This window comes from Rissa tridactyla, chromosome 1 (assembly GCF_028500815.1).
Source record: "Rissa tridactyla isolate bRisTri1 chromosome 1, bRisTri1.patW.cur.20221130, whole genome shotgun sequence".
NCBI lineage: Eukaryota > Metazoa > Chordata > Aves > Charadriiformes > Laridae > Rissa > Rissa tridactyla.
This window is the reverse complement of record NC_071466.1, coordinates 39,866,336-39,886,707: the sequence shown is the minus strand read 5'-3', so window position 1 is coordinate 39,886,707 and position 20,372 is coordinate 39,866,336.

Below are 20,372 nucleotides of genomic sequence, written 5' to 3'. Positions count from 1 at the left end.
GATAACCCTTTCCATGAAGAACGTTTTCCTAATATCCAATGTAAGTGTCCCCTGGCGCAACTTGAGGCCATTTCCTTTTATTCTATATGTTGTTACTTGGGAGGAGAGACTGACACCCACCTCTCTACAGCCTCCTTTCAGGTTGTTGTAGAGAGCGATAAGGTCTCCCCTCAGCCTCCTTTTCTTCAGACTAAACAACCCCAGTTTCCTCAGCTGCTCCTTATAAAACTTGTGCTCTAGACACTTCACCATCTTTGTTGCACTTATTTGGACAGGCTCCAGCACCCCAGTATCTTTCTTGTAGATAGGGACCTAAAACTGAGCACAGTATTCGAATTAAGAATGATGTTACTTAATAAAATTATGTTAATTATTACAGCTTCCCCTATTTCATGGAAGACATTTTTAAAAATTGTGGATAAAGGTCAGCAATAACACAGGCAGGAAGTAGGGTTAATTCTATCATATTTCTAAAGGAGTTACTCCTTTAGAAAGTTTTGATGGTGTACTTTAAGGATTATTACAAATCAATTATTCCTTTGTCTGGAAGGAAATAGTCCCTGTAATGTGACTGCTATGTCAATACTAGTCATGAATTAAGTTTGGAAGTATGTAGAAATGCAAATTTCTACTACATGCTGAGTATTCATCCTACAACTAATGAATATTCACTTGACTTTTGTAACCTAACCTAATTACCCATAAAGCCACAGAGAGATTTCACTTGACCCCAAACTTTAAACTGTTAGCTGCTCCTTTGCCTGATAACGAGGTGATAATGCAATTATTTGTGTACCAAAGCAGAAAAAGGTTGTTCCCCGGTAATATGTCAGTGAGGGGCATAACATGGAAAAAACTCAACAGTTTTGGAGAAATTCCGTTACGTTTTTAATCGTCTGACTAGGGACTGTAGAAGTTTTTTAAGCATCCCGCAAAATAAAACCTACCTAGGCTTTAGCAGTATCAGCTGTAAGGGAAAGGAGGAAAAGAAAATAGACAAAACCACCATAAGGGAAATAGAAAGACATCCCTTCACTTAAGCTTAAGCCAACTTATTACATGTTTACTTTCATTCCCTGCTTAAGACAAAATCCCCAACATCAGTGGATATGTGCCTGCATAAGAAAGGAGTCAAAATTGATGAAAGGTTTCTTATTTGATCTGTTTTAACAGTGAGGCAAAGGTCTGACAAGTAAAATGCCCAAATGCTGCCAGCTTTAGTTAAGAGAAATACGTAATAAATAGAACCTATATCTTAGGAAATCTTAGGAAAGCCGGGAAATCACATCTGTACTTTCTCTATTTTTATCTCACATCAGTATTTTGCCATCTCACTTTAACAACTGGGATTTGTTTTTGTATGAGTAAAGATTCTCCATCCCACCACATTCCTAATGACAGCAGACAACAGCTGAAGATCAAGAGGGTTGCTTCAGCCTAGTGTTACTCACATTGTGCTTGCAGATATACAAACATACACCTGTTTTGTTTTGCTTAGTTTTGTTTTTTTCCTTTGTGGACTTGATTAGAAGATGATCTCCTGTTTTGATTTAAGTTGTAACTTCATGTCCTTTGGTAGCAATGTGTATAGAAATTTTATCCTAGCCTCTCCTTCAGTCTTCCCTCCTTGTTATTTTTGAAGAGTTTTTTTTCCCCTAAGGTCATTTGTATGATCTGTCCCAGCTCCTAGCTTGACTGGGGAGAATGGTCGCTTGCAGCACAGGGAACAGACATCAGAGACTGGAACAGTCCGTAAACTCCTTTATGAGGATATTAGGTGACTCCTCTCCTGCTCTAACACTGAAATTTAGGAGAGATCCAAACTCACCATTCTCTTAGTTGTGTTTTAATCATTCTGAGAATGGAAAAAAGTACACTTCAATCCTCTTGTAAAAGTGAAAAGTTCTGACTTTATCTCACCCTTATTATCCATATACTGTAAGTCTTCATCTTGTTTTTATAAATCTTCCTTGTTTCTATTCATTCTACTGACAGCGGCAGGTAGTGAAAGAGCACAAGGCACCTGAAATATGTTTGTGAATTCTTACCCCAGTGAACAAAACTGTTACTTTGCAAGGGGTGCAAGTGTCAAAAATGCTTTTCTGGCCATTTGCACTAGAGAGAATTAAAACAGTAAAGCTGGGGCATGATAAAAACCAGGATGACACTGTCAACTTGTCTGTCATGATTAGTACTGCTGGAGCAGGGGGCTGTTCACTTGTTCCATAGAGGAAAGCTAAGGAATGCTGCCTTTCCCGCTTTTCAAACTGGATAGAGAGAATTTTACAAAGAAAGTGCTTATGTTTTCCCTTTTTAAAGCAGGGTGGCTCACAAATGCCATGATTCCAGGCACTGTAGTGAAAAGAGAGTACAGATCCCATACAGCATCAGGAAGTAGAAGCAAGTAAACCTTCTGTGCCTCCTGAGCTTCACATGAATAGTAACATGAAGAAATAACAAAAAACATTGTCAAAAGTGGGACAGTGTTCATCCGCATTTGGTAGAAATGTATCTGTTGTAAATTTCCACAAAAAGACTGGCTTGCCCAGGAAATCCTTGTTTGCTCAACAGCCCTGTACAAGCCTTGCCTAGAGACTAGGGTTAATAAGAACGGGCAGGAGATGATTTCATTACTAAACAAAGTACTCACCTTTCTGCCCAGTTTAAGACCTCTTCTACAGATGAAAAAGATGCTTAATTTTGATAAAGTTTGGCTGAAAGCACATACAAAAGGTCTTGTTGAAAAACAGAAAAAAAGTTAATGCATTTGCTTAAGTCAGTAAGTGTCAGTTATACTACATCTGTTGCTTTAAAAAAACAAATGTAGAAATCTAAGAATAACGACTTGAGGATCTCTGGTTGCTGATGAGAATATATTAAGAAACAATGTTACTGAAGACTATGGGTCAAATTCAGCTATAGTGTAGGTGGGCGTAATTTCCATTGCCTTCAAGGAAAATTGCACTAATGTAAAAATAAGTGTTGCCATATATGTCACTTTCCTTTTAAACTGAATAACTGGGAAATTATTTTAAAAGCAGGAGAGTTTTCAGATTACCTGCTGCTGATGTTGAAGAGATGCATGAAGTAGGTAATTTATGAAGACGTACTATTGTATTTAATGTGTTAGGGGTTTCAGAAAAGGCACTCTGACCTGCAGCTAAAATAGTTGTGAATCCTTATACTTGTAGATGACAAGATGCCTCCTGAAATTATTTCTTTTGTAGTGTCTTCACAAAGTGACACTATTCTCTCTGCAGGCAAACAAGAAAGAAAGAAAGAAAGAAAAAAAACCCAACAAAACAAACCATAAAAAACCCCAAGCAAAAAAACCCAAGTAATGTTTCAAGGCCAAAGGATTCACCTTTTTCCTGATGTAGCAAAATCCACTTGGCTTAGTCTATGCAGATTTATGAACTCAAAGACAGAATTTGTAGGGAAGGATGTTAAGAGTGCTTCTCTTCTATTATCCAGAAGAAATTAAGGCTCCAAATAGAGGAGAAAAGATACCTTTTTCACAGATCGACAATGCCAACAGGCTGTTTGATATTCAATTTGGCGCACATAACCTATCAAAGATGACAGAGGACTCTGTCTCTCTCCAGATTGCCTCGCACACCATGTGAATAAATCCCACTGGTTACCTCTGGACTCTATTGTACGGGAGAAGAAAGATAACGATTCTTCTACTTCACCAGCCTCCTTTTCACTGGAGTTCTTTAGGGTTACCCTAATAAAACCCACAACATGATGAGTTATGAATTAAGGTAGAAATTAGCTGACGTAACTTGTTATCATGCTGCTGTAATTCCCTGGGATGTGTGACCTCAATCTGGATAGGACATTACAACAACTAAGAAAAATGGTGTGGCTTGGAATAAAAATGATTTACATTGGCTCTTTTCCATTCTTATGCAAGTCTACTTAGAATTATTATTTCAGGATTGGGGAGCATCCAGATAAATCGGCATACTGAATGGTCAGTTTGTATGGGTAAGAAATATTGAAAGTAGCATATATTGTGCCATTTTGTACCCTTTCATACATTTACAAAGCATTAGAGTTACTAATGCCTGCAATTTCCTTCCTTTTATGAAATTTAAAATAACCCAAATATGTCAAATCAAAATTATAGATAAATTGTAAAATTAGGAGATAATTTCATGTTTTGGACAAAAAGGCTATCTAGGTGGAATATGAAAGCTTTTTTACATTAGAACTTTTGTGTTTTTAGTTAGGCAATTGGACTAAGTGGAGTGCATATGCCTAACCTGATGTTCCATCACTGTCTTATTACCATGGAAAGCTTCCCAAAATTGTCATAAATTTCATATCACATATAAGTCATACATAGATCAAAGATTTTTGCTAAAATTTGAATTAAAAAAAAAAAAGAAACAAAATTTTGCAGAAAAGATTGTGGTTTGCTTCCCCTCCCTGCCCCCCGCTGGGAAAATAAAAATTAAAGATTTAATCTCAGGTTGTATTCATATTATTTTTTCTGTGTCTAAGGTCATGGGAATAATATTTTGTTCCAATAAGCTTTCAATTACTCCATGTCATGCACTCCCTGTCTGGACTACAATTCCCAAAATGCATTCTGGAGAGTTCTCTGATTGAATCACCCCGTGCCTTAAGGAAGCCTGACTGCAGTGCACCACTAATTGGTACGATGAGGCAATAAGGGAAAAAAACCCACAAGGTGCCACTGTGTTTTAAGTGGGTAAAACTTACTTTATTTTGGGTTGAGTTGGTAATGAGATTAATCTACTTGAAACATACAAAGCACCAGGTGCTTTGTGTTTCATTTCCCATTATCTTTCAACATTTTCTACCCTAAATCTCTTGTTCTGCCAAGAAGTCAGTTTAAAATGATTTACTTTTTGGTTTTCATCTGTTCTAATTATGAATAATCCTATTAAATATCTGTGAGAATTTACTGGATTAAATGACTTCTTGATTTTTTTGGTGTAGCCACTGCTACTAGTAAAGTATACATTCTGTCTTCCAAGTCCAAATGAGGACACAGATTTAGCAGTGAAGAACTTCTAGCTGGGTTTCTTTTTTTTCTGTAAGGACATTTTACTTGACCTCTCAAATATACTTTGAACACATTCTTTTTTTTTTTTTTCTTGATAGAATACCTATAAAAAAGGTTACATATAGATGTGAGTTCTGCCATCCAGAGGGACCTTGACAGGGTTGAGGAGTGGGCCCATGTGAACCTCATGAAGTTCAACAAGGCCAAGTGCAAGGTCCTGTACCTGGGTGAGGGCAACTACCAGTACCAGTACAGACTGGGGGTTGAATGGATTGAGAACAGCCCTGCAGAGAAGGATGTGGGGATACTGGTGGATGAAAAATTGGTTGCGAGCTGGCAATGTGCGCTCGCAGCACAGAAAGCCAACCATGGTGTAGAAAAAGGCCATGAAAATGGTCAGAAGGGTGGAATACCTCTCCAGTGAAGAAAGACTGAGAGAGTTGGGGTTGTTCAGCCTGGGGAAGAGAAGGCTCCAGGAAGACCTTATTGCAGCCTTTCAGTATACAAAGAGGGCTTATAAGAAATATGAAGAGCATCTTTTTACTAGGACCTGTAGTGACAGGACAATGGGCAATGGTTTTAAATTGAAAGAGGGTAGATTTAGACTGGATGTAAGGAAGACATTTTTTACAATGAGGGTGGTGAAACACTGGAACAGGTTTCCCAGAGATGTTTGGATGCCCCATCATTGGAAAATTTCAGACTCAGGTTGGAAGGGGCTCTGAGCAACCTGATCTAGTGAAAAATGTCCCTGCTCATGGCACAGAGGGGTGAATGAGATGGTATTTCAAGGTCCTTTCCAACCCAAACCATTCTATGATTCTACGTATTCATGGTAAAATGTGGAATAGATACTGAAACGGACATTTAATTTATTATTTTCTTTTAGTTTAGCTAATATGTATTACTGATGAACACCACAGACTAACAGTTTGAGTAAGTACTGTTCATAAATACAGAACTGTCATTGATATTAGAGAAAATATATGAAAATTGTTGCTGACATTATCTTTGCTCCCTATACAGTATGGATACATCTGTGACGCTCTATCAAGCATCCTCCTGGAATACAGAATCCAGCTCTTACTTATCTTTACATTTTGAGGCCACTAACATTCCTTGTTAAATATCCCATAGCATTAATTGTTATCTCAACTCAAATGGCCGCCCTTTTCTTTCCAGAGATTCTTTTGAAGTAGCAAAGCAGTTTTATTCTGTTAATATAACATACTTCTGTCTGAAGTAGCCATAATGTCATCTCTACCTGTAGCAGTTTCCTTAAGAGTAGTACTTTCTCCATTTTGTCTATATAGTTTTTTATTTATTTACTTCTGAAGCCTTTCACATCTTTTACCTACTGATCTGAAGAAAAAGTCTACCCTCCTGATCTGCTTCTAACTGCTGTCATTTGTCCCAGCTCTCCTACTTTTGCTTAGTGCACTGAAAATAGTTCATAACATGCGGCAATTCTAAAATCCCATACTCCATCTCCCTTCTTACAAAATCTTCAGGAGAAACTGTGCTACCTAATATCTGACCTTTATTTTCTCATCAGATGCTTGGGGAAAAAAAAAAGAAAATGAAAAAAGAACATCTCATTTCTCCAGTTACCAATCAAAGCATTTCCTTTCATCACTCCTGCCTCATTTGCCACCTCTCCAATCAGCAACCAAGAGCTGTTCTTGTGTCTCTAATCATTGTTCACGACAATGTCTCAACTGATTTTAATTTCAGCACAGTTCTAGTGATAGTACCGAAATTGCTTTCTTTCACCTAGCTAACAACATCCTTGTTCATTTCTCCTTTCTTTCTAGACTTTAGTTGACCTTTTAACACCATGGATCACTACATGCCTTTGCCCCAGTTCTACAAGCATCTATTGTTCTGCTTTCTGACATATGTAAATAAATACATAAATAAACAGAAACAAACAAAAAATCCCTATTTTGTTCTGATTATTCTTCCCCCCCCCCAAGATATTTCTCTACAGAATTGCCTGTAATAAATTTCATCATTTTCTTCTTTTATCCATCAGTATTATTCCCCTTACATTATCTTGGTAAGGGATCACTATGACCCTTAGAATATCATTCTATTTCTTATGACTTATGTCACTTCATAGTACAGATTTTTTCAGTCTGGGTTCTGATCTCCTTTTTCATAGACTGAGTCTAGGTTTAGTATTTACAACATCCCCATCCTACTGCACCCCCCAAAAAAGACTGGAAAGCTGAATAAATTATTCCTTAATAGGTACAGAGTAAGTGTATTTAGTGAGATGTGGAATTCCAGACTGCAGGCAGACTTTTTACTTTTTTTTTTTATTCAGGAGCTTAAAACAGTCCTTCCTATGGAAAACCAAAAAAAGAAAACAAAAACAAAACCAAAAAACCAAACCAAACAAACGAACGAAAAAATAAAATGAAAACCAAACCAAAAAACCAACCCAACACACCGAATACATTTTTTTATTTACGTACTTTCTCATAATTCAAACATTTGGGGTCTTCTATCAAGGACATCCACTGCATTATCCAATTTTAAAAAGCCATGACTAACCAGGAATAGAAGTAGCTTCTGTATGGATTGCCTAATCATCCAGATATACTCAACATGATGGGAATAAGTGTTTGCATGACTCAGTCAGCATTGCCAATGATTATCTTCTGTTGAGGCTGTTGCAGGGAATAATTTAGAGTGTATTGAGCCACAGAAAGAGAAAGAATGAGCTAGATAAAAAATAAATATTTGAAAATTTCCACTTTAACTTCTCTTCCTGGGCACACAGGGGGATTCAGAGCTCAGAGTTAGATTTATGTCTTTCCACATAGGACCTGGAGAGAGCTAAGCAACTCAGAATTCAATCCAGGAAAGCTCTGGGCCGCCTGAGGAGCTACCTTGATGTAAGCGTAGGAATCACTGATGACAGGTGTGTATCTAACAGCCTGACCATCTCTGAAGTTTGCTGGCTGACTGAAAGATCATCGGAAGATGCCTCCAGCCACTTATGATCCCTGACAGTACCCTGCCTAGAAGGTAAGTTGCTTACTTGCAGCTCCTCTTTCAAAGAATGAAACAAGATTCTCCCCTATGGTAATAAAAAGGGTGCCACAATTGCCCAATTTGGTAGGATTGTCTAGTACACATTTATAAATTGGGAATTCTCTAGGTTCAGAAGGCTCTTTTCGAGCCTTAGAGAGATAGACTCACATCTCGCCTCCTTCCTTTCAGGCTTTTACATAGAGTGAGTTTAACAAGATCCCCTCCTGTCATGTTAAAGTGGTTTCAAGATCTATGGAGGCAGAAATTGAAATGTATGAGGAGTGGTCCCATCCTGTGGGTTGGGGTTCTTGTGTGGCAGTTTACCAGTTGTATCCTGTAAATATATATATAGAGAGAGACTAAGTTTGTGGTACCTAAAAACCGAAATGAGAAGTTACAAAGTCCTATGATCCCTGGTGAACAAAATATTGTTAGTCTAGTCATAGACTAGTCATATCTGTTTCACCTAGCCATTGCCCTGATGCTGGGAAAATTATGGAGAAATTGTATGCTTCTGTACTACTCGGGAAAAGAGTGATTATTCTGGGCATGTCCGCTCTGCAGTTTATGGCTGCTTTGCTTTGGAGACACTGCATGGGGAATACCTGAGAGTGAAATCCAGCTGATTACATGCAGAAATGTGCAAGATACAGTGAATCACCCAGGAGAAATAAGCACTTCTAAGGAGTAGTTCAAAGCACTATCCTGAGGTAGATGTCCAAAACATGTCTGTTGTATTGCACCCTAAACCACTGTTTCTCTCTCATTGGCTGTAAATGAAATAGATGTAGATACCAACACTCTAGCATGCCTAAGGGTATAGAAGAATCCAGGTCATTGTATTTACCCAAACAGCTACTAATTCCTAATCTATCATGTCACTGTGCAATCAAGATACCTTTATTTCTCTCGATTACTAACTATAATTAACATACACTATCTATGTTACGTGACTGGTCACTTCAAGTTCATGTCTGTCTTTGAGGGGGTGAAATGCAACTTTCTAATTAAAAAAAAAAAAGAAAGAAAGTAAAAAGTATTGAAAATTATTAAAAATACCCAGTGGAAAATCATATGTTGTAAAATTCACAAAATCACTGGGATTTGCAAAGATATTTACTAAGTACTGTTAACCATGTACTCAAGCAAGGAATAATGTGCACTGAAAGTAAAAGCAAAGTAAACTTATACCTCTCTTTCTCCCTATTTCAATATAATTTTTTGATGTTACAAGACACGTTTGATGACTTTGATGCTACAATCCTGATATAAACTTTGAATATCCTAAATAACCACAACATCAGTAGCAGATTGGTGAGAAGTTCGAAAACATGGTGTCCTTTTTTTTACTTTCTTTCTGCATTTATACCCAACAGCAATTAAGAAAGCAACCTTACCTGATAGGAAATAAGCCACTACAAGGACAGTTAAAGCGATACCTAGGAGAACAGAATCTCCTCTTTTTGCTATAGTTCAAATATTCTCCTCGTTATATCCCAGACAAAATATAGCCCCTGGATTTGTACATACAGACAGAGGCAATCTGAATTTGACACAGCACAGGAGAATATCCAAAGGTGAATTTCAGCAGTGCTTAATTGCTCTCTGCTCCTAGGGCTTCAAAGCTGTTAGTTTTGGATAATGCCAAAGAGACTGATGGCTGTTTTAGAAGTAACAGCTTGCTCATAGCCTCAATGGGGGTTTAATCAACAGAGTTTACTACAGTGCAAAGATGCTACAGTTAATCTCAACCTGGTTACTAGAGCGCATTGGGATACATGGCAACAGGATACTTAGTCTCCACATCATGCACCTGTTTAGATCTTGCCACAGCTCCCGTTTCTCCACTCACTTATTTTTTTGTGCCCCGTGGAAATTAGAACCTGAAGCTCTCGTTATGACAGTGGAGGGTAGTGGATTAGAGGTGGGTGTCTGCATGGGTCTCAAGACATCAGGGCGCTGGGAACAGCTCTGGTGAACATCCAGATCTAGGAATTCGGAAGAGCTCTCAGTTCCCTAACATACACATAGGCTGTAAATGCCTCTGCAGTCCATGGCCAATCTCAGCCCGAGCCTGAGTGTAAGCATGGTTTGTGTCTCATTTCATTCACAGGTCACAACCTGGGCGTCCTACATTTTGCCTACAGATCTTCCTATCAAGGCTTTCAAACCCTCAGTTACGCAGACCATAGTCTAAGTAGACATAGATCACTTCATTACTTATTTGACATTATGGTTGAAGGTAGTAGAAGAGAAGCCTCTGAAGTCCTGATCATGCCTGTGAGATGGTAATTCTTGAGGCTGCAAGTCCAGCATCCACTGCCAGTCATAGAATCATAGAATGGTTCTTAGGGAGGGAACTTAGAGAGGAAAACTTTAGGGAGTTAGGGAAGGGAACTTAAAGATCATCTAGTTCCAACCCCCCTGCCATGGGCAGGGACACCTCCCACTAGACCAGGCTGCTCAAGGCCCCATCCAGCCTGGTCATCTGAGGGTGCTGCTGCTCATACACCAGAATCACAAGGAAGGCTCAGTAGGGTCCCTGAGTCAAAGACCATGGTTTATTTAGGCCAGTGTCACCCACATGGTATAGTCCCAGTGAACATTTGTATACCCATTCTTTTCACCTTTCTGTTAAAAGATGCCAGTGTATCACTTTATAAATCAGATGTTGGAACGTATATAATATTTTATAAAATATACCTTCATCCCCTTGTAATAAATTAAACTGATATCATCAGCACTGCACTTTGTAAAACACAGTAGCTGTGGAAATAAAAGCACATCTTTGAAACTCTCCAGTACAATTACCTTTGCACAATAGTCTTTTCAGGGAAGTACATTAATTGCCAAACAGAAATATGTGCTCATTATTCTAATCTAATTACCTTTCAACAGCTGGAACGGTGAATATTTCTGTCACCAACTTCTAGATTTTAACTTTAAATTTGAATTCAGTAAAAGCCACAAGTCTTCCTTAATCACAGGTGCTTTTGGCTTCAGGACAGATGATAACCAGAAATTCTAACAGAAGTTTTTGAAAGTTTTACAGGATATTTAGCAGGGTTGGTTAGGTCATTGGTTAAATAGTGAGATATGCTTTCTACTTCTAAACCAGCAGACTGCGTCTAGCCTATATCAATCTTAGAAAAATTACCTGCAGCAGACTATTATTTTCCTAACAAGAATAGATAACCCTCTTCCATTTTGAATACTCTTTTTAATGTTGTATACTTACCTCAGGAGTAACCTAAATAAAGGGGCTGTATAAATGCACATGTGTTTAGATAAAACATCACTATAAAAAATTCACATTTACAGCAACTGTCATGACTGTTGCAGACAAAACGTTCAGATCTGTAATACTGCAATAGCATTATTTTCAGTTACAAAACAGAAACCACATATATATATGCATATACAACAAATGTAACACAATATATTTATAATACAATATATAAGTATGTACTGTAATGGTTTCTGTACTATATCACTTCAGAATTGTGGACCTCAAAACTGTTCAGAATCACAAACTTTAATGAATGTCACTTCTGAACTATTGATAGAAAGCAGAAGAACCTGATTTTCTTTTTTTTTTTTTTTTGGTTATCTTCAAATATCTCTCAGTGCATTTTGTGAAATGGGTGATATTTTGGAATAGTTACATTTTTTGACTTAAAACCACTACTACTTCCAGCATTTTTAACTTTAGCCATAGCTAGAAGGTCATGAGACAAATAAATAGTAAGATAGACCTCTATGCTATTACAAACAGTTCCAGTAATTCTGCTTCACATCAGTAGGAGAAAATTTTTGTTATCTCAGGACAAGGGAATGGATTTACTCATTGTAGATAGAGCTGAATCATATCCTCAAATCTGCAAACTGAAGGTGCAACTCTCAATAGGGTTTAGCCCCTTTTTACTAGAGGAAATATATCCCTGGGTGAATCATGCATACATTTATCTTAAATATAAATACCTGTCTTTAGATGCAGAGTCAAAACATTTTTCAGTATCTCAAACTGCCTGCCTATCAGTATGCTGCTGTCACAGAGTTTATTTCTCGAATTTGCCTCTCTCTTTATATATTCATTGCTTTAGTCTGCAATGCTTCTCTTCTGAAAACCCAAGATAAACACCTTTGATCAAGGATTTATTTAAACAAAGCAAACAACCTTCTCCACTGAAAAACTATCCTTAACATAGAAACTAGAAAATAAAGGATATATTTTTTCCACACTATACAAAAGTTTAATCAAGTATAAAAATGACATGTCTTGCAAGTGAAAGTGCAGTATTTCCTTTGCAGTGTGTGCTAATTGAACTGCACAGCAGACAAAAGAAAACATTAGTAATTATAGCAATGATTAAAAAGTTGTATAGAATTATCTGGCGGGTGATGACATTTGTTTATGTCCAAGGCTAATGGATAATACCTTTGTTTTATTTTAAAGAAACATGGCAAAGAATCTCTTGTTTCAATTCAGTACTTCAGGGGTGAAGTTCAGGACAGAGTGGCTCTGCTTGAAGCCAATGCACTAATGAAGGGTTCAAAGTATAGAGTGTGTATAGGCTTGTGCACACCATCAGTACAAAAGGAGAATTTTAACCCAAATGCTATTTACCTAGAGAGCTACAGCCTAAAACACCACTAAATGATGTACCTGGTTGTTGTTATGGGAAACATTTTGGTAAGAGATGCCACCAGAGAGCTACAATTCACAAACAACTTCAATATCTTACATTCCATGTTCATTTATTGTTAGTTGTTGCTTATTAAATAATTAATTTGCAAAAAGTGCAATGATTTGACTTTCAAAATACATTCCTGAAGATTCTTGCAGGACATATTGCTTATATTTCATTGTGTTTCCTGTACGTTGAAAAAATGTGGTTCTATGTTTTCCAGACATTTTAGTAGACTTTTATAGGTAATTTCTTCTCCAGTCCAGACAGGTCTGCTGCTTTTATCGCCAGTTACAATTTACAGCAACAGGTCTGCAATATTTTTCTTCTTGAACTCGGTGGACCACATCATGTCCTGATTACATCCTTCTGAACCCTAGAATGTTGTTTCTGTAACCCAATGGGAGATGTGATAAGAAAATCCACAGAGTTATATGCAATTTGTGTCTACTTGTTATGACTTATAGTGTCATCTTTATTGTAATGTTATCTTGGCTTCTTGGCCAAGGAGCACAATTTTCTTCATTGACTTGATGTCGCTCATTCAAATTTGTCTCTATTCTGTCTTCCTTCTTGTTGTTTGCATGTGATTCAACCAGTCTGAAAATTCTACTGGGTTTGTTTTATACCATAGCTTTTAGACAGACCTCTTTCAAGGGTCATGCAGAGCTTTAGTCAACTTTCTGTTTTCTATTATGATATGCCCACAGAAGAAAAATTCTTGTTTTAAAAGAATCCACAAATCAGCAAAACATTTGAAAAACAAGGCAAACCAGTACACTGGCAAAAGCTCAACTATTTGAAAAAGTATTCTTCTCTTAGTGCCAGGTTTTTTAAAATGAGCGAATAGCGTACAAATCTTCACTTCAAATTAGTATTTCAGGCAGTTGTTGATTATTAACTGCTTAATTTTTAACCACTGTCATTTCAGATCTCGAATTGGCCATGAATGATTCACCGTAAGCCATGCTGGCTTTCAACTCTAGTGTTCCGCAAACAATCAATCTTATGATCAGGATTATGCTACTTAGGAGCTAGAAGGCATTCAGGGGCTTTGTATACATAGTACTTCAAATATATATGGAAGTATGCAAGCAGACATACTGTACTTAGTAATATTAAGAGGATTTTCATTATATTGTATATGGATTTGAGGCATTATTCTTTACAAATGACAAGGTATTCTGGCTCTCTGTGGTGTGCTCAGTTTCTGCCTGTGAGCAGAGGATAATGTTTGCTGTGTTCTACACACAGTGCAGTGGCCTGATCTTGCAAATAATTATGTACGTATGTATAGAGCTTTACTAAAAGAATGACTCACATAAAGTTACTCACGTGTGTTTGTAGGAATAATTTTTAAGAGAGGCCAAGGCAGTGTAAAAACGGTCTGTTTCAGTAACGGAAACAAAACTAAAAGCAACTATAAACTGGCTTTAGCATTGTGGATTCAGCTGTCGAAAATTGCTTATGGGGAAGACGGCTTCTTAGCATTTGACACAAATTATCTGCTCTACTGAGACAGCTAGTAAGAGTTATTTAGCTTCTTTGTGCTAGCTGACAAATCTAGGTGCTACTGGTTCTTTTTCTATTATGTGGTATTAACCATATTTCTGTACAGTTTTCACAGATACCAAAATTGATCTTGTATACCTTTGTGCTATTTACATCATATCAGAAAACAAGCATTCACTGGAGGCAAGAGGAGATGTTGTGTTGTAACTTTGCCATACATTTTCCCCTTTTCTCCAAGTTTTTATTTCTTTCTTTTTAAAAAAATATAAAAAATTAGAATTCAGTTGAAAGTCTTTTCAACTAAAAATACAACCTTTTGAAGTCGTTCATTATTTCTGAGCAAAGTAGAAAAGTGCGAATATGATAAAAGCTATCCAAAATGAAAGATAAAAATGTACTCAGTTCGAAATTGTAGAGTGTCTCTTTTGCATAGAGAATATAGTTTCCTCGTACATCATATATTTGATATGTATAACCACGATGATGTATTTACTTTTCATATATGGTCTTGTCTTCTTATAATGGCTTTCTCTTTTTTGTAGAAACGAATTAGCATCTGGGTAGAGCGGTTGTATTTTTAAATGCTGCTTCTTTCTCATAATATTACGCTGAAATAATAGACTTGAAAAATTAATTGAGCATCACAGTAAATCAGAGTAAATTTATATAAAAGTATATAAATATTAAGAGAGACAAACAGATTGACTATATGAGTTTATACAGTTTAAGAATATTCACAATACTGTGTGTGTCTTGTATGAGGCTTTATGCTGGATCTGTTTTAAACTTTCATTTGAGAATGCCTCTTTATTCTACATGATACTCCTCACTGTACCATAGAAAAGTTGACAGATCTCAAGCTTCAAGAAAGCATACAGGCTTGAAGGAAGGCTTTCAAAACTTCTAAGTTTAAGTTTACTCAGGTACCCATTTCATTTCAAGGATAGGTTTTGATGATGTCTTTTAGAGCCTACTTAGAGACCTGAGCCGGGGGAAAAAAAAAAGAAAGCACTGAAGATACAGCCTTTTTGACCATCAAAGATATCCGTCACTGAATTATTTCTTAAGAAGAGTGTTCATTTTTTGAAATGCGGCATGGATGCAGTCCTCCTGGACTATTTAAAGGAATTTTTGTTAGCGCCTGTCTTGCCTGGTCTTTCACAACTTATCTGGTCTCTGTTTAGTTCTTCTGCAGATATAAGTACCTCTTACTGTCAGATGCTGATATCTCTGAGAAAGATATACTCAATCTGTAGCCTTCTTTATCTCTGGGCATGTACCCATGTTCCACCTTTCTTCACAGACCTTAGCTTAACCACAAAGTGCAGGTCTCAGAAACAAGGGAAGGTGTCTGAACAAACATTTTAAAGACAGGATTTTCCTCAGACTGCGAGTACTAGTTTAGTCCAGTTATCTGCATCTATATTATTTAACCAAAAAGGGCCAGGATATGGGTTGCGCATTACTTACGTCACTGAGAGTAAGGCAGTTAAATCTGGGATCCTTCAGTGAGTAAATTGTTGCTGCTCAGCCTTTTATACATTGAGATTATATTAACATCTAGTTTTAAATAGCTTGTATCAGGGCTTCTTAAAGACATGTTCTCCTTTTTCCTCTGTAGCCATACTTAACGACAGTAGCCCAGTAGTTAACATATAATGTAGCATAATGCAAAATTTTAAATCTGTATGACCCAGATGCTAATTACAACTAAATAGGAATGTGTGATTTAATCTTGGAGATGCCCTGCATGCGGTCCTGGGACAATGCAGAAGTGGGGACGGTGTTTCCTGTGAGAAATAAGGTTGACTGCTGTCAGATGGCAGTGAGTTTATTAGTTCTGGTTTTGCCATATCCTGGGGCTCAGTTGTTTCGACTGACTCCAGCTGTTTACCACAGCATGTGGAGCAACATGTTCTGGTTTCAGTAGATTCTTACTTTGACCTCTGGATGCTTTTCTGCCTCAGGTGTCCTTTCTTGCAGTACTCTGGATTCTCTACCATGTCTGCAAGTCTCAGAGGACTGTCTGCAGTCCATGGGTTTGTCTGGTCTGTGTAACTGTCTGTGCTAGACAAATCCTAATCTCTGGTCAAGAGTTACATCTGAGTCTTACATTAATTTCTCCTTTAGGCTGTTTTATTCCAGATTCCAATCATGATCTGATATTATCAAGGATTCAGTTTGTCCCTGAATTGCTACATTAGCTCTTCACACATGAGCACTTCTATGTTTTGATTTTTTTTCTCTCTGCTTAGAAATGCATTGCTGATGTGTTTCATTTTTATGTAATGAGCAACACTTCTCAAATCTCTGTATTATATCTCTGCAGTTAGCCTCCTCTGCCTGAGCCTCATCTACCTGAATTAACTGCAAAATACTACAAACATTAAGTGCTTCAAGACCAGCTGTTATCTGCAAGTTTCCTCTGTCTTCTTTTCCGAAGGTAACTGTGGCTTGCAGACACAAAATGAATCATTACTTTTTAAACCTTTCTGTTTTCATCTCTATTTCCAGGAATGTCAGTTTTAACCCAGCTTTTAACTGCTCCATCAGAGACCAAGTGGTCTTACAGAGATCTTTTGTTTCTAAGCTACATATAAATTGATCTTCTTTTCACTAGAGTCTCCAGGGTCCTGGTCTCCTAACAATCCAAACCTGAAAATTTGTGAAACTACAGTGTAGTTCCCTTTTGTTCTGCAACCCCAGATTTCTTTTGTATGAAAAATGGGTGGGGAGGGAGATAGATGTGCTAGGATGGTTCAATGGCTCCCAGCCTAATGCACTCTCAGGGCATGGTCATATGACACCATTAGTCTTGGGCATTGTCAATACCTGAGGTCTTGCTGTGAGCCTCTGTGAAACATAACAACTGGCACTTTCTAGTGGTTCTGATTGTGTCATGACTTTGAACATTAGAAATACTGTATTAAAATGCAAGCATGACACTTCCTTTATAATACCATATCTGCAGCAAACCTACAGCTGCTATACTCCCCTCAGCTCTCCACATTTTGTATTTTCTCCTTTTTACATGGGATTTACCTTTCACAGTATTTTTTTCTCTGTGGATGCTTTCCTGACTGACTAATTTGGGCAGGGTCGAGCTGCTGCAACCCTTCAGCAATCATTTTAACAGTTGGCAGTGTTTTGCTTTGCTCTTTTCCTCATGAGGTAAATACCTCTTTCATTTGAGTTCTTCCTTTGTTAGAGTAATGACATATACTTATATCTTTCATCTGCTAATTTTGCAGTTCTCCTTTAAATAACTTTCTTTTTCTTCCTCTGGACATGAATCTTCCCTAGTATAAAGCATAAGACCCAAGTTTTATTTTTCTCCATTCTCAAACCATTCCACGCTGTCAGTGAACTGCAGATGGAAGAGGTCATCCTTTCAAGCTTGAGTTTGTATTCTGTGTGTTATGAAGTTGTCTTCCACACAATAAAGTTCTCCCCCCTCCCGCCCCCATCCCCCATTTCGTGTTACCTAAGTAATTAAACTTACCCATTACTCGAACATTCAACAGCCTCAAGAGTTCTTCTGGTAATGGCTTGTGCTTGTCAAACTCTGCTTTAAGTGGCAGATAGCCGTTGCTGTTCCAGGATTAGATGACCTTGTGAAAATTTTGCTCCCTGAAATAGTTTGAAATGTGAAAGTTTCAGAAGTTTTGGGTAATAGGTTTTTTTGGGTGGTAAAGATTGTAACTATTCTGTCTGGGATACCTGAGCTAGGGAATAGGGTAAAAGCTGATACGTTTCGTGCTCCAACTCCCTATTAATATCCATAAATTGCCATTAGCTGCTGCTGGCACAGACATGTTCATTGGGAATTCAATACAAAAGAAAATTGAAAACAGACTTTTCCTTTTCATTAGGAATTATTTTCTGGTGGAAGAGAAAAGCCACCCATAAAGCAAAACCTCGAATGTCTCAAAATGTTTTCTTCTGGGAAGAGAGAAAGAGCCAAATATATGTTTTATGCATTTTGCATACATCTTACTATCACTCCCATTGTAACATAAGGCTGTATCTTCTGATTGTTGCTATGCAGGGAGTACTATCAATAAGCCAGCCTGGGAGAATACTTACTGAATCAGGCTGTGGATGTAAGAGAGATAGGAAAATGCCTCATCTGTGCATAGGGACTAGTGTTGCCATCTTAAAAAAGAGCCATTTCATACACCTAGAACAATAGAAAACCCCTTCCTTTCTTTTTTGATGGCTCTGGTGTGCACTTCACTTAGATGGGTTAAAGGTGACCAAGTGGTACATAACTGACAAAGATTTGACCACTGGTAGGCCTGTACGCGACTACTGAGTCTCACATTTTTATGACAGAATGTTTTGAATAGAGTTTTGGACATAGATTCCTAAAATGGTTCTGAACATTAATACCAACATCAACATCAGAAATGAGGAGATCACAGCAGATTTTCAAAGCCACTGGTATCATCAACATCTATGAGAAACAACAAATACAAATGTTAGGTATTCTTATTCTGACATTTTGGCTATTGTGGGTTTTTTTCTTATGTTGGACTTGATACTATTGTAGGTTGAAGCAATACTGTGTGGGTCTAAAGATCAGGAAACCTACCTAACGTAGCTGTGTCACTGAAGTGATGGTTATTTGGTAAGAAGATAAACAGAAGATTAAGGAAGATTTCTGTTGTCCATCAGGTTAACAAAATTAACACAGTCTGTGTTACTGTAGAAGGATGACATGGAAATAATCACATCTAACATTTGATAATATGGGACGTGAACAGATGTGTGTCATTCATATAGTGATAATAACTTGAATGATTTTGAGTGCGTGAATAAAATAATTAACCAACTAAAAATGCATGGTAGCTGCATGGAAATGGATTGTTAGAGTAATTGGAAACTATTATTTTGATTTAAGCTGCTGCAGAGTTGACTTTACTGTGTGAGGCTTTGTCACTACCACAAAGAGCTAGATTTACTACTCACCATATAAGAAATCCATGTCATGTACCTGATCTTAAATGAAGTCTGTGTTTGACACCTATTGAGTGTGTTAAGGTCTTCTATCAGAGAGAAGGCAGTCTTTGGAGCAGTCACTATACATAATGACTGAGCAGTCTGCTTGAAATAGCAAGGAGAAGATTTGTGTTCCAGAAATAAGAGCCAAGAGACAGACCTTGGCTGAAATTGACAACCACTTTTTTATGAATATTAGGCTATTTGTAACTAACTTTGCAATCTACTGGCTGTGAGTATGAGGTTCATCTGTAAACTCTATATCTGTGCTAGATACTGTAGCTAGACTGTTTCTGTAGTGTGTGTAAAGAAAGATTCAATTTATCTCATTCTAATGTAGAGATCTAAATTAGTTGTGATGAACTGCCTCCTAAAAGTGCTATTTTTCACCACCACCTAAGGAAGAGTGTAGATGGGTAGGTGAGTGTCTTATGCAGGGAAAACCATTTTGCCTCACTTGTGATTAATAAACAGAGACAAGATATTTGTCATCATTTGCCAAAAACTGGAATTTATTTCAGAAAGAACCAAAGAGAGTAGTTGTCCCCACTCCTGCAAGCTAGTGTAAGATAGCCAGAGCTATGACTGATTCTTCCTTTACCTAAGAAGCCAGCTGGCATACCATGAAGAAGAGCAGAAGAGAGGAAGATATGGTCCTGTGATTAAATCATTGAGAATATCCTCGATGAATATCTGTCTGGCTCCAAAATATGTGCTGTGTAAATGTTGTAGGTGCCTTTAAGCAACTCTGTCAGACACAGTTTCCCATTTGTAGATTTGTACTTTCATCTGAGTTTTGCCAGTCTTCTCTCCTGTGACTTTTAACTTGTTGGGGACGGGTGGGATCATTCCAAGGGTGTGTTTAAACAGAACCTTGCACCACAGAGCCCCTAGCTGCAGATGTAATGCAAACATATATGAATAATTAATAATATGCAAATTTCTTTTGTGCACAGGGAGATGCAGGAAGCACAGGCTCCACTGTAGGGCTGTGCCTAAACTGCATAACTGAAACCTTAATTAATAAAAATAATAATGAACACACCATGGTGTGTTTTGTAGCTCATCACACAATTTTCAAAACCAAC